At 40.3% G+C, this 15,228-nt stretch overlaps 1 long non-coding RNA gene across 1 annotated transcript; it reads left to right on the top strand.

Moving 5' to 3' along the window:
• Window positions 1-5,545: 5,545 nt before the first annotated feature.
• On the top strand, window positions 5,546-14,575 carry LOC138954812 (uncharacterized). The gene is made up of 3 exons (XR_011451968.1): window positions 5,546-5,609; window positions 6,321-6,547; window positions 14,030-14,575. It is a non-coding gene; the product is annotated as an uncharacterized lncRNA (long non-coding RNA).
• The last annotated feature ends 653 nt before the right edge of the window (window positions 14,576-15,228 follow it).

The following is a 15,228-nucleotide window of genomic DNA, read 5'->3' as shown; positions in this document are numbered from 1 at the left end:
TGCCTTTACGCTCTCATAAGTCAAAATTGGTCTGACAAGGCGTGTACGTCGAATGACAAATATCATACATACTTGAATAAAATGCTATACCAGCCAAAATAAACCAGAAAAGATATCTCTGACAACAACAACAAACAACAAAGTATCTGAAGAAGTATACTGAAATGCATACATTCTGCAAATAGTGCATTGAACGATTTTGCTCTCAAACGAAAATCAGATTGAACCTGTAATTTGTAGTTGACATCTTGAGTGTCGGAGCAAATGTTTAACGCTGTCAGCGTGCGATTTGCAGTATTGCTGATCCAGCCACAGCTCACTGTGCTAATAAAGACAATGGGCTGAACGGGAGACAATAACGTAAAAAAGATAGTGTATGGCCCTATAAAATGCAACTGGCTGTTTGGCTGTATCAGATATCGCAATCATGCCACGACTTGATGAAGGAGAGAGACAGCAAACGATTGGGATGCTTAGAGCTGGCCAAAGCCAGGGTTGTGATCGCTACTTTTTAAAAAGTAGCCGCTACTTCTCCGCTACTTTAGTAAAATTTTGTAGCCGCTACATTTCCGCTACTTTTTTACACAAAGTAGCCGCTACTTTTCCGCTACTTTTCAAAAAGTAGCCGCTACTTTTTCCGCTACTTTTAACTCCACACAAGCAGTAAACACAGAACAAGAAATCAAAGTCAGAATACATTTTATTTACAAAAATCTTCACTAAAAAACAAAAGTTAAAACGATCACGCAGAGCAGATTGTTTATCACATCTTTCACACCTTTCACACCTTTCCGCCATTGTATTTGATGAGGACTTTGGCCTCAAAATTACTGTCTGTTACTCTGCCCCTGTTAGGGGTCAGGATCAGTCCTGCGGCGCTGAACAGCCGTTCAACCGCAGCAGAGCTGGGCAGAGTTGTGTTACTCCGCAGGAAAAGGCTCTTCATCTTGGTGTTGGTGTGAGAGAGTGCAGTGATGGCTGCCATCGTTTGCTCTTGAGAATGAAGTGTGAACTGAGTGTGAATGATCGATCGATCATTGAGTAGGCCTATCGCGATTCAAAACAATGTAACTTCCGGTGTAACTTCCGGTGAGTATTCGCCGAAAACACTTGTTAGCAGCTCATAAATCTGTGACCACGCGATCAACACAAATGTCCCTAAAAGATTACGCATGTAGCGGAATTTGTAGCGCAAAATCGCTATTCGCTACAAAAGAATAAGTAGCGCCGCTACTATTTCGCTACTTTTACAACTTTCGAAAAAAAAAGTAGTTTACCGCTATTCGCTACTTTTTTTGTAGCGGCGCTACATTTTGTAGCGGAAAGTTCCGCTACATCACAACCCTGGCCAAAGCATTGAACGTGATGAACACTGAACGTTTTCCGAAATCATTGCGCTTGGACTCAGTCACTTTTTAAAATCAAATTGTCATTTCATGATGTTCTATTCAAAATCAATAAAGCGAAGGTTTATAAACACTAAAATGGCCAATAGATAAAATATTCAAACATTGGAAACATTCACCACTGAGTTGATTTTTTGTGATTTTTTAAAGTTCAGTTTGCGGAATTTATGCCTCTCGGTATAGATGCCCATATAGCGAGTACAATTGCGTACCGATCTGTCTAAAATCTGTACCATTCTGTTTAATTAACATTCTGCCGGTAAGAAAATGTCTTTTTCAAGCACCTATGATACATGCTGCCGTGTATTGGCAGAAGGCAGTAAGTCCAAATTTGGTAAAAATGAGATTTTCATATCATAATGCAGAGGGAAAAAGGCGCATCTTGTGTCAAAATTTCTAAGATGTGCGATTAATATGTATGGACTTTTTGAAGAAGTAAGTCCACTAAAAACATTTAATCGAAGGATAAAAATCGGCAAATGGAAGCAAGTCCAGGGACTTTCTGTTTTCATGTTTGCACTGGACTTACTTTCTTGCAAGCCTCAAAACGAGTTTGCATGGTTTAGCGCTCTATGTCCATTAGCCAATCGCGTTCACCCTTTTGTAATCCTGACTGCGGTTAACCAATCAGAACTAAGCTTATTGTATCATTATTTCCCTGGCCTTTGTCGGGGAAAATGGCGATGAGAGCTGCTTCCGACGTGTTCAACTATCCGAAGCAACAGTAAGTTGGTTTGTTTGTTTCATTTTTGTTGTTGGCAGTTTTGCGTTCCGGTCTGAAAATAATGACTCTCTCTCAATAGGTGTATGGGAATTTACAACGACAACACTGATTTTCTGACTGATTTGGGTATTCCAATGTGCACTTGCATTACGGAGCTAGCAATTAAAATGCCATAGTTCAAATGCCCATTTATTATAGTTTTGTTGGTGTACGCTACTTCTACCGTGACTTCTTGACTATTCACTTTTGCTATTTTCATTATGATATTTATGGACGCATTTAGCGTGTTTCTAATACAAAGAGATAGTTGTTTTGATCTAGAATGAGTGACTTGTGGTCTGAGCACAGTATGACATTATACTGGAGGAATTGTTCTCCGGTCTCTTTGTGCTTCCAACCATCGGAATAAGTATTATGTCCTATTGTATTTGACAGAAATGTGATTCGAAGTGGGACAGGCAGCGACGACAGCTGCAGCACACAGTCTGAGGGATACTCGCCACCACTGCACCTTTTGTTCAAGGGCCCAAAACAAGGTATGTTTCACTAACACAGCCAAAAATAGCGTGCAACATTTTTTTCATTCCTTTCTTGTCTCGGGCTGAAGAGGTATATTTTAAAACGAGCAACATCTTTACATCATTTTCGTTGCAGTAGTATAAGTATCATCAGCAGCAGCAGTAATCGTTTGTCATTATAGTAGCCCGGAGGGGGGGGGGGGGGTGATATGCACGGGAGAGGAGAAGGATAATGTGAAGGAGGGTGGGGAGGAGATTTGTCAATAAAATGTCTCACTTTTGCTGCCTTTTTCATTTGACAGATGTGTAAGCGTTGCTGGCAGGTTGCAACTGCGAGATACAACCACCTCGGCTTGCCGCAGGAGAAGAGGCCACAGTGGACCTTGCCCAAATGAAAATGCTAGCAACATACGACGGTTATGGGCCAAAGAAGAGGAAGCGGGGTAATGCTGACAAATTTTAGTTTGACAATAACAGATGCTGAGCGCAGAGATGCAGAACGTGGGGACGAGGAGGGGGAGGAGGTGGGGGGATTGTATGTTGTTTGTTAGTTATCCAAACAGGCTCATGGAAAAAAAAATATACATCGAGTTAATCGCTGTAGTTGATAATTGTCATCAGTCGGATGGCAGAATGTCAGTGAATAGTTTTAGAAGGGATGTAGACTGTAACTGGGGTAGATGGGGTGATAAATGAATATACTACATCATAGTTTGCAGGTTTGTGGTTTTGCTAATTGAACACTCAACTACAATGTTTGTGGACACTGTGTGAATTACTATGTAAATGTAGCGCGCATGGTGTACAACTACAAATGGTTATACTGTTCATCACACAGTTTTCAAGACTAATTAAACAAATTTTGTTCAAAAGTGGAACACTTCAGCTGAAAGTCAACACTGCACGATAATATTGTTAACTCTGGTATAATGGCGGTTTGTCAAACCATTTCTTTTTGTCACGCTGTTGCTTTAATTTTGTGTCCTTTGGAAATCAAGACTGCACGATTATCTATTGTTAATTCTGGTATAATGGCGGCTTGTCAAAGCAGTTCTTTTTGTCATGCTGTTGCCAAGTTAATTTTATGTACTTTGGAAATCAAGACTGCACGATGACCTATTCTTAATTCTGGTATAATGGCGGCTTGACACACTAGTTATTTTTGTCATGCTGTTGCTTTAATTTTGTGTCCTTTGGAAATCGTTAGTCAAACTCAATAAATAAAACGTCTTATTGTCAGATCCTGTATTCTAATTCTTATTAGCAAACGAAAGCGAGAAAGACAGTGAGAAGGAAAGAAAAAGTGTGTGTGTGTGTGTGTGTGTGTGTGTGTGTGTGTGTGTGTGTGTGTGTGTGTGTGTGTGTGTGTGTGTGTGTGTGTGTGTGTGTGTGTGTGTGTGTGTGTTACAGACAAGCAGCAAGATAAAAAGCGTGTGTGTGTGTAAAAGGTTTCTTAGATTTTTATTTTAATGTTAAAAGACTTGCGTTCAAGTCAATATTTGTCTTGTGAATATCAAAAGAGAGTATCAAGACTTGTATTTAACATAATGGTCTTTTTAAACGATATCAATGACACAATAACGGATTAACAATTCAGTTAATCATGAGTGAGCGACCACAGAATTATAAGCAAAACGAGGAACCAAGACAAAGACTAACTTGAGCATGTGTTGAAATTTAAGAAAACGGGAACATTTGTCTCAGTTTATCACAACAGATAATACAAATTGTTTACCAAGGAAGTTGTTTGTGCATTCAGAAATTCACGAAATCACTGGACGTAAAGTCACATTTGAAAAAAAGTTCGAAAAGCAGTGTTGCGTGTATTTTCTTTTACTTTCAATTTTCGGAGATAACAAATTAGCAGAAAGCAGTAGGCCTAAGTCCACTTGCTGCTCTATGCCCTTTTCTCAGCCAGATATATCGACCAGGATATAATATGGCAGAAAGCAGTAAGTCCAATGCTGCTTTTTGCCAATTTTTTAAATAAGATTTAAGTCGGGATATAATTTGGCAGAAAGCAGTATGTCCTATTACTGCCTTTTACCATTATTTTTGAGTGAATGAGTTTAGGAAATTAATTCGGCAAAAGGCAGTAAGTCCACAAAAATCATTATTTTTAAGTGATGAATCAAAAGAGGGTTTTAATATTCATAGCAGAAACGCACAATAATGCCCTACATGTTATCAGCAAACAAAAAAATCATTTAAAGCTTTTCATTCCAAAACAGTGATGCAAACAGAAAATGTCGATTTTCTCGAAACTATGTTTCATGGACTTGCTTCCTTGTGCCTTTACACGGCAGCATGGGTCTTGGCAATGATCGCATTCACGTCTTGCACAACTCTTACCAGTTCGCTCCCTTACCCATCGTAAGCTTGCCCGCCCCCTGCAGTTACCACTGACCAATTGTCTAATTATCGGAAAAAAAAATTGGTTATCTTACATTGGATGGGTCGGACAGCGGATAAACTCATAATGTTAGACACACTTTATGACAGAAACAAGCTGGGTTTTTGTTATAAGTTCGTTATAGGAATGCATTATTAGGCCAAAAAAATAGTCTGTTAACGGTAACATAGGCCAAAAAAATAGGGTTGGAAGGTCCGGATTTGTTTTTCTTTTTTTTCCCCAAAAAACATATTTTTAAGTTATTTTACCAAAAAAAAAAGAACTTTTTTTTTCTCTCAACATTTTTTATTTTTAAAGGGATAGTGTCCGCCGGGAAAAGGCCTTCAGATCGCTTTCAAAGCTTCACCATAAGATTCTATGTTACAAATAATGCTACCATCCACGAGGAATAACTTTACTTTGCAAATTCAACAGTTTTGATAGCTAATTGACTGTCGTAAAAGAATCCAAGGAAAGAGCACTCATGTAATGGTTGGGTGATTTCCCTTTGTCCAATTTGTGACAACAATCAAAATGGCGTCTCTCGGCGATTATTTTAGTCTGACAAGGTGAGTGTTACATAGTAAACGTTATCTGACAGAAAATAATGCTTTCAATGAGACAGTCAGTATCTGTTTACAAGTTGCTCTGAGCAGGACTGCAAAGCCTGAATCGATCATGCGAGTCAAATAGCTCTGGTGCACTCCGAATCATTCGCCTTGATAGAGATCATTCAGTACTGGTACTGTGGTAGTACTTAGTCCGATTATCTTGGACATGTTTGTTGCCTGTTGGTGATCCTTTCAAATATATGTCTCTGAAGTTGCACTTTTACTCCCTTACGTATATGCATTGTTAAAACTTCCATTCATGTCACTGATCGATCACTTGGAACAGTAAACGTGCGCTTTGCGTGCAAGACGGAGTTCGAAGCAGTATTTCACCGAACATGAGAGAGCTCTGAAAATCGTGTTTATTCTCAGAATAGTAACCCAAAAGAGAAGACATGCTTATCCCACTGAACAGTGTCGAGGAAATCATTGTCTTGTGCATTTGTTATGTGTGTGTGTGTGTGTGTGTGTGTGTGTGTGTGTGTGTGTGTGTGTGTGTGTGTGTGTGTGTGTGTGTGTGTGTGCCTGTGTGTTTGTGTGTTCTCAGACTTGTGTATGCATGATCACTGTGTGTGTGCGTGTGCGCGTGTGTGTGTGTGCGCATGCAGGGGAGTATATATGTCAAACTCAAGTGAGCTTTTCTTGAAGTTGATGATGATTTATTTCCAGGCTATGGAAGTTTCATGTTCAAAACAACAACAGAGCTGCCCCTGCAAGAGAAAAGGTGCGGATGCAGGATAGGGAGAGGAATTAGCAGTCTCTATGTGTGGGCAGATGAAGAGGAAAGGACTGGTCTAAGTCCTCTCAAACTGAAATTGGTTTGCTGGGGAAGAAGGCTGATCCAAAAAACAACACCGCCCTCCAAGTCCAACCCTCCTCTAAACTCAATAATTCCAGTAAGTACCTTTTTATTCTGCAAGATTTGTTAGGTGGATGACTTTGTTGCAGGGTATATTAAATAATGACAAAAAGTGAGGTTTGCAGGTCTCAGTCGCAAATTATATTACTGGTGCCTATTGTTTTTTGCTATTCTATTTCTAGTGAATGTGTAACATATATTTATTTCCTATTTTCAGAAGATAATGACAAATAATTAAAATTCAGCTTCAGCATCCAGATTTTGTCAATATATTTTGTGCACTTAAATGTCACTACACACAACCTTTTAGTGTCTCATAAAGAGAAATACTTACTGGACTGGGTGGCCGAGTGGTAACACACTTGCGCTCGGAATCGAGAGGTTGCGTGTTCAGGCCTGGGTCAGGCCGCAATTTTCTCCCCCCTTTCCTAACCTAGGTGGTGGGTTCAAGTGCTAGTCTTTCGGATGAGACGAAAAACCGAGGTCCCGTGTACACTACATTGGGGTGTGCACGTTAAAGATCCCACGATTGACAAAAGGGTCTTTCCTGGCAAAATTGTATAGACATATATAAAAATGTCCACCAAATACCCGTGTGACTTGGAATAATAGGCCGTGAAAGTATGACTCGCCTAACACGCTTGAGATTTACTGGCCGATGTGAATGCGTGATATATTGTGTAAAAAAAATTCCATCTCACACGGCATATTGTAAACGCCATGAGCCTCCCCAAATAGGAGAGGGTATGTGCGTAGAAATACTTACAAATAAATAAAATAAAAATAAATACAAATGAACAGTCCCCACAATTGGGGTGCTGTACCATGAAACCCCTCTTCTAAAAACCTTTACAATTCAAGATCTCCCCTATTTTAAGACCTTGCGTTTCAGATGTTTAGGTCATAACCTCTGCAAATGTACCTTCATTGTAAGACTTCTTGCTTTTTAAGACCTTATTTTCTCAGATTTTGGGGGGTCGTAAAAGAGGGTTCCACTGTATTCTAAAATATGAATTCTTGTTTACTGTTTAAACTACACCCATTTGCTCTTTGTAAATGAAGGAGATTTTTCAGATTGATTATTTCTGCCTCCATACTGATCTTTATAATATATGACACATTGGCGAGCAGATTCCATGATCAGGCTAAAAATGTAGGAAGTCATAATTATGATGTTTAGGTTTTAGAATTGTGTATGCCTCACACTATTTCACTGCTGCAGCGGTTATGTTATCTCAGAGGCCAGGCAGCTTGGAGCAAGCAGGCCATAAATAGCCTACCCTGCGCTGGCGGTGACCTCTTTAGTAAAGCGGGAAAATGCCAGCTTCACAAAGCCCTTGTTCATTGTACTCTGGAAGTGTACAGCGTGCTGGGCGAGTGTGAAAAAATACGTGTTTCTTGGTATGAAATGGACTGGTTTGCGTGACTTGAACGTTGGATTACCGTCATCTTGTGTATATTGTTACTCGGATATTCAGGCTTTGTGTATGTGCAAACTAGAGTTCCTGATAGGATTCGGTTTGTTTGATGTTGAAGTAATACTGCTATCGAATCTACCGGCAGGTCGTTCTTTGTTGTATCAAAACGTGCGCATTGTATACCATTTTGTAACCACGCTCAATGTTTATACCAACGACCGACTGTGTTTCTGATGTTGCCGTCAGTAAGTACTTAGTCTAAACTGTGTCATAGAGTGAGAATAAGTTTTTGAGGCTGTTTTTGTGTTTGAGTTTAGAGCAGTTTTGATTCGTTAATCCACGCGCCTAATCAGTGCATGCACCGTTTGGAACAGGCACTCGACTCTAGTGCATTTCATCTGTTCTGTTTTTTGTATTGCTTGTTTTGCGTCCCCCCCCCCCTTCTTGTTTGTGACGTGTTTATTCCTGACTTAATGTTGTGACTGTAATTGTGCTTATGTTCTTGCCTGTCTGTATCAGTGTATATGGTTTTGATTGTTTATTGTTATCAATTTCTTTCAATTTGTAGTCACTCTATTTATTGATTTAAGGTGTCTCAGTTAAGAATGGCGGCAGTGCAACATACAGAAGATCTCCACATATTTAGGCTAAATGCTATGTGCAGAATTTGTGGCAGAAGATCAAAGGCAGCGAAGGACAAACATCATACCATTAGGCATTGCAAAAACTATGCATCAGGGTTGTTTCAGTTTCACGGTATTCAAGTTTCTGAAGAAGCTAATGGCACCACTTTCTCAAGTACATTGTGTGCAACATGCGCTGTTCGTCTCAGCCAACAAAAAAACCCTAACATTCCACCTCAAGGATTCTCAAAAGCAATGCATAGTAACATTGAACAAACAAAAGTGATGTGGACACAATACAACTCCAAAGTGGAAGTAGCTGACTGTAGTGTGTGTAAAACGTTTGCCGAACAAATGGCCGGTTGTCTTAAAAAAAAAAAAAGCCAGTGAAAAAGCTGCTAGTCCGCAAAGAAAAAGCACATGTGTTGACAGTACTGATGCCTGTACAAGCACTTCTATTGTTGAAACCTTTCAGCCACAGTGTTCTTCAACACCTGAAACAAAAACCGCAAGCCGTGTGGTCAAAAAACGTCTGTTCGACCTGCTGACATCTCGCAAGGGTACGACTCAGAGTCAGAGTGATGTAAGTACTAACAATGACACAGTCGTCGTGTCAGCTGCTTCAACATCATTTCAAACCCAAGCCCCAGCAGAATCAAACGATAACACACCTGTAGCAAAGTCTGTATCTCAGTCACAGAAAGCAACAGATACTAACACTGTTTTGTCAAAAAACAAACCACAAACCCAACTCCGCCCAATAGAACAGTTGCAAGCACCTTTGACAAAAAAAGAGGAAGAGTATTTAACTGGCTTAGTTAGGGTGAAACTGGCACAGTCAGATGACAAGAAGACGTTGGTATGTAAGACAAAAGCACAGCCACTTGTCCTAAAGAAAATTGTGAGAGCGAAAAAGTCATCAGCGCTAGTTTCTACTCCAATGAGGAAGAGAAGAGCAAAGGAAATTGCCAACTTGAGAAAAGAAATTTCCGGTTCCACGGAAGCTGACATAATAAAACAACAAAGCACTGAACTCAAGCACACTACAAAGCGCAAAAGGGATGACATTCTGAAAACAGCTGGGTTGGGACAGGCACGCGTCTCTTCAAAATCAGCAGCTCAAATTAGAGCAAAACTGTCACTTAGCTGGGCAAAACAAAGGCAGTTGCGAAAATTAAACAAGGCAATGGGAATAAAAATGGAGTGTGAGAAAAAGGAGAGGGAATTTCAGGAGGGAGTGCTTTGTGGGAAAATAGAAGTTTACACATTACGTCTCTCATGCATCAACAAAGCGACAAAGAAAGAGGAAGTTAGGGGCATTCCCGTGTCTTCTATTGTCAGCTGGCCCAAGTTTGTAACGGATCTCTTAGACCAGTACGACAAGAAGAACATGCTAACATGGCATAACAACACCTTGCCAGAAAATGAAATTTGGGTTAAAATCGGGGGTGACCATGGAGGGGGGAGTTTTAAAGTTGTTCTTGAAGTAGCAAATCTCCACAATCCAAATGCGAACTCAAAGTTGGTTGTGATGACTGAAGCCAAAGATTGTGCTGAAAACCTTGAAAAGATTTTAGGCAGCACTATTAAAGAGGGAGTTAGTGCTGTCAACGGCATGATGTGGAAAGGAAAAAGGCTGCGAGTGTTTATGTTTGGGGATTATGATTTCCAGTCAAAAATGTATGGACTGTCAGGAGCCCAGAGTAGTTATCCATGTCTTTGGTGCAAGACTTCCAAAACGCAAATGCAATGGAGTCCAAGAGAAAAAGCCCCCAAAAGAACGTTAAGAAACATGAAAGAAGACCTCATAGGGTACCAAGAATCTGGCAGTGACAAAAAACATGCCAAAGACCACTACAACGTCATTCGTGCTCCAATATGGGACGTCAAAGTGAGTCATGTAGCGCCGCCTTACCTTCATTTGCTCCTTGGTGTTGTGAACAAACACCACGATCTTCTTGCAAATGAGTGTCACCAGCTTGACAAGCAAATAGCAGATGCCCTTTCTAAAATAAAACTGAGTGAAGAGCGTTTGGTGGTGATTGACAACACTACCAAAGCATTCAGAAGGTGTGTCAGAAAAATGTATAATCTCCGAGAAAAAGGGAAACTTAATCTGAAAACGTTTCCAGTCTTCGACAGATCTGAAGGACCAACAGTTGCAGGGGTTACTGAGATTTTGAATAAGCATAGCATAACACCTCAGGCCTTTTTTGGTGGTAGCTTCAATGGGAATCACTGCAACAAATACATTAAAGATGAAGTGATTACTGCCGTAGCAGACAGCGTAGAAAGAAGGGCATTTATCCTGACAGATGATTATGGCGTGCACACCCTTGCAGGTCAAATCAAAGACAAACACACCCGTTTGAACAGTCTTTACTCCAGTGTGCACAGGCTTGTGTCACACACAAAACCAGTTGGGAAAGATGACCTTCCTGGCATCCAAGTAGCTATTTCTGAATACATGGAGTTCTACAGAGGTAACGTGTGCCTTGACAACGTTAATGTCATCCCAAAGCAGCACATACTTGAAGCACATTGTGTAGAGTTTATGGACAGGTGGGGGATGGGGCTTGGTTTGATGGGTGAACAGGGCGGCGAAAAAATACATTCTGACGTCAACAATTTGAAAAGGAGAGTTTGGGGCATGAAAAACAAGGGACAGCAACTTTGCCAGTTAATGAAAGAGCAACAAATTAAGACCTCACCGATGCTGCTTGACACCCCGCCAAAAACAAAATCCTAAACAAGAATGATAAAAAGTCATTGAGGCCTTTAGCATATTGACACAATAACAGCTCTAAAACATTGTTTTTTGTTGTTTGTTTTTCTTCTAAAATTGTACATATTGTTTTTTTTCTTCTTCTAACAATGTACATTGTGTTTTTGTTTTGTTTTTCTTTCTAAAAATGTACATAGTGTGTGTGTGTGTGTGTGTGTGTGTGTGTGTGTGTGTGTGTGTGTGTGTGTGTGTGTGTGTGTGTGTGTGTTCATATGCGTGTGAGGGAATGTGATCCCGCGTAAAGAGTGTGTTTACACTCACATTTGAACCGTTTAGTTTGAAATTACACCCACTCTATTCCATTACAATGCACGTCATCTTTTTTTTCTTCAGCATCTCAGAGAAATAACAACCCCAACTGTTGTTGTGTTGTTTTGTTTCGTTTTGTCTGTTCTGTTTTGTTTGCGATAATGAAACAAACGTTAAATTGTCGTCGGATCGACGAGTTTTCTTTCCTGTGGTATATATATACAAGTTTGTGAGAACAATACGAGTGAAAAACTGTGTTGAAAAACTTTCAAATCGACTTGTGTGCTGCTATTGGATTACTGACCAACAGTTGCAGGGTCAGGTAGGCTTTTTGTTTTTTTCACATGCAGCTAACAATTTGCATGAACATGTATTGAAAGACCGTTTTTTCTTTCTTTTATATTACAGGCATTAATTGCACTATTTTGAATTATATAAACGCAAAACAAATTTCACATGCGCACCATACGCATGCCTATAATATGTTTTTAAATACGACATTAATTAGTGTTCTTTTTTTGTGGCACATTTAGGATGCTTTGTTTACTGTGTTGTCTTCTGCCGTCTTACATACTGTGCCGTTCCTGTTTCTTTAAATGCAACATGCACATGTTTTTCAGAGTGTAAAGAGTGGCATAATTATATACTTGAGGAGCAAACACTTTTTCTAATTCTCTCATTTACCCTTTCTTCTGTCTGGAAAATTGTGGCATGTTTTGTTTCATACTATTGACATACATGTATTATCCGCCTATGTGTTGTCGGGGTATAATATCATGTGGCACTTCGCGCGGATTTGGGTGAGCGCGCGCGAGCTACGTTTTTTTTTTCTCCTGTGGTATATTATATATACAAGTTTGTGAGACTTGTATAGGAGGGCCGTGAGGTAAGCTTTTTTGTTTTATTCACATGCAGCTAACACTGTAACATGAACAGTTTTCTTTCTTATATGTTACTGACATTATCTACACTATTTTGAATTATATACTTATATAAACGCAAAACAAATTTTACATGCGCACCATCAATGACTTCTACTAGTAGTCCTTGGCATAATATGTATGTAAATATACGACTGTATATACTCTACTGTTTGTATATATTTCGTAAAGTGTTGTATATATGTATTATGTACTTGGGGATTACCTTTGTCTTTATCTTTCATTATTTTGTGTTCTTTTATTGTGGCACATTTAGGATGTTTTGTTTACTGCGTTGTTTCAAGGTGTTTCATTAAATGCAGCATGCACATTTTTTTTCAGAGTGCAAAGAGTCGCATAATTATATACTTGGGGGGGGGGGGGGGGAACACACTTTTTCTAATTCTCTCATGTATCCTTTCTTCTGTCTTGTGAATTGTGGCATGCATTGCAATAAATACAACTAAACACACTAAAAACATCAGTTCCGAAATATCTCTGTGGCCACCACACAGAACGACTGCTATCTCTCTGCTCGACTGCTATCTCTCTGCTCGCGGCATCCAGGTTATCAACACAGCATAACAGAGAGCTGGGGCCACGCACGCTAGCGCTGCAGACAAAGAAGAGTGCAGGTCTGGCCCTATATATATTTCAGGCGCCAGTGTGGGCGGAAGGGGTTGGAGGAAGGAAAGGGTAAATCGGCAGGAGGAGAGTGGTACTGCCGGTTATTTTTAGCTGGTGGCAGCCTGGCAGAGAGTACCTCACACGGAACACAGTGGCCTTGCAGTTCAAATTCATGTCTGCCTTCCTGTTCAATTGTTTAAAAATCAAGACAATCCCTGAGACACATTTTCCAACCACATGTCACACAGCAGTTCTGCTTGAAACATCAGAATCGAATAGTATACCAAACAGGCCTTTATGCGGTTTAGCACTTGACTACTGCTGCTTCAATACGACTTGTGGAGAAAAAAAATTAGAGATACAGTGGAGCCCTTCTTTTAAGATATTACAAACTCAATTAAAGATCAAAACTTGACTAAATGTAAAAAGCAATATGTGTTAGAATGGAGGTTATAAACAGAAATCTGAGAAAGTAATGTCTTAAAAGACAAATGTTTAGAAAAAAGGCGGGGGGGGGGGGGGGGCAAACTTAGGTTTTACTGTTCAATGCATGGGTAAACTGGGCATTCATTCCAAGTACCTAAAGATGTGTAACTGGCACTTTTGCTCATCGGTAGTACTGGAACACATTTTTTCACAGTGCCACTGGTCACTGTGTCAGAATGCCAACAATCTGGAAAGCCTGTGCCTACAAGTAAATCCCCCCCCCCACCACCACACACACACACACCTTTTACTCACACCTGCACCCCATTACATAGATGAATAGATTACAAATACTATTCTTTTACTTTTTATTTTCACACTTTTTCTTGCATTTGGTTCATGTTTATTATTTGAAGTTTGAATCTGAATCAAGCGTCTTTAGTGATGGGTGGTTTTCTGTTTATGCTCCAGGACTTCAAGGCACTGGTGCTTGATGACAGCAGGCTCCCACTGGCCCACACACAGAGAAGAGATTGGAGGTGCCCTCGCCCTGGAAGAAGAAGAGGATGGGGAATATCAATAAAACAAAACGATACGCAACATTCACACAGCTTACATTGTGGACATACATGGGTGCCAGCTTATTCTTCTTGTCTCAGGCTAGGATTTGAGTTGTTCTCAGTTCAGGTTGATAGAAATGAGTCAGTCCTTGCAAACTTTGGATGTATATTGAATGTAGGTCAAATACATAGCCTAGCTGCCAGAACTGTATTTGATGTGGTACTATTGACCTAGTTTCTGTTGCAATGCTGATGCTTGTAGTTGTAACACAACTATGTCCCTGTGTTGTGTGTGTTGTTTCTGCGTTTGCTTGTCCTAGTTGTGTGTTTGTCGTGTGCCTGTGTTGTATTTCTGTGTGTGTTCCCATCTCCCACCAATTGTGTGCTTTGAAGACTGATTGCCCTCATTTGTTACCTCCCTTGTTGTGGTAGGAAACTGCTGTACAGTTTGGTCAGTACATAGTGTCGCGGGCGCAAACCGCGGGCTTAGAGAAAATAAAACAATTCACTCGCACCGCGCCTCACACACAAGTACCCACAAACTCTACATGATTCGCACCTCACTCATAAATTGTAATAAAATCTCCAAACGTAAAACGCTTTAGGGTTCAGATAGACAGGAGAGCAAAAGGGAGAGAAAAAAAAAGAATGAAGCAAAAAACCAGTTCATCTATTTATAAGATTAAATTCAACATGTAACCAACAAACAGTTTACAAAACAATCAATCAAATCACACTCCAGTGGCCTGGTGGGTTCTGAAGAACGAAGAGCCACACAAACTTAGTATGTAGAATTGTTCGATGAACATACAGTACGTTGGCCACATGAAATACCAGTTAATATATGAAGAAAAAAACCAAATCGCGCACATCAATAGAACTGTTTCAGTGTAGCATTACACTGCCGAACGGCGACCCCCCTTCCACACAACACCCAAGATATATAAGTAATAACTTAGCCTGTGTGACGGAGAAAAGTCCCGTTATTGTCTGCGACGAATGGAAGCAGACGACGTTACGCAGCGCCTCGCTGACGAAGAACAGCCCCCACAGACGTTGCTCACTGACGTCCAGTGTGGAGGTCTCCGCCTGACGATCCTGCGGAAAGTT

This window comes from Littorina saxatilis, unplaced genomic scaffold, assembly GCF_037325665.1.
Source record: "Littorina saxatilis isolate snail1 unplaced genomic scaffold, US_GU_Lsax_2.0 scaffold_334, whole genome shotgun sequence".
NCBI lineage: Eukaryota > Metazoa > Mollusca > Gastropoda > Littorinimorpha > Littorinidae > Littorina > Littorina saxatilis.
Note: the sequence above shows the minus strand (reverse complement) of the source record. Positions and strands in the feature narration are given on the sequence as shown.